The sequence below is a fragment of the Arachis duranensis genome, chromosome 6 (genome assembly GCF_000817695.3).
Source record: "Arachis duranensis cultivar V14167 chromosome 6, aradu.V14167.gnm2.J7QH, whole genome shotgun sequence".
In the NCBI taxonomy this organism is placed as follows: Eukaryota; Viridiplantae; Streptophyta; class Magnoliopsida; order Fabales; family Fabaceae; genus Arachis; species Arachis duranensis.
The window spans coordinates 92,816,268-92,816,842 of record NC_029777.3 but is presented as its reverse complement, the minus strand read 5'-3'; positions in this window follow the sequence as shown (position 1 = coordinate 92,816,842).

The window sequence follows — 575 nt, the reverse complement described above, 5'->3', positions numbered from 1 at the left end:
AGATCACTTATGGACCACCCAAGAGCTGTCTTATGTGCCCTTAGCACTTGTATTAGTGCTTCCTCTTCCTGTGAGTTTAAAGCAGAGCTTATAATAATCACTGGAAAAGTGTCACCTTCTCCCAGAAATGCATACTTTAGGGATGGTGGTAGTGGCTTGAGCTCGGGTTTAGGATGCTTATCCTCTTCCTGAGGAATTTTCAGAGGTTCTTTTATTTCCTCTGGTTCCTCCAGGTCAGGCTGAACATCTTTAAAGATATCCTCTAGCTCTGATTCGAGACTCTCAGTCATATTGATCTCTTCCACTAAAGAGTCAATAATATCAACGCTCATGCAGTCATTTGATGTGTCTGGATGCTGCATAGCTTTGACAGCATTCAACTTGAACTCATCCTCATTGACTCTCAGGGTCACTTCCCCTTTTTGTACATCAATGAGAGTTCATCCAGTTTCTAGGAAGGGTCTTCTTAGAATGAGAGTTACACTCTTGTGCTCCTCCATTTCCAGCACTACAAAGTCAGTTGGAAAGGCGAATGGCCCAACCTTGACAATCATGTCCTCAATTATGCCTGATGG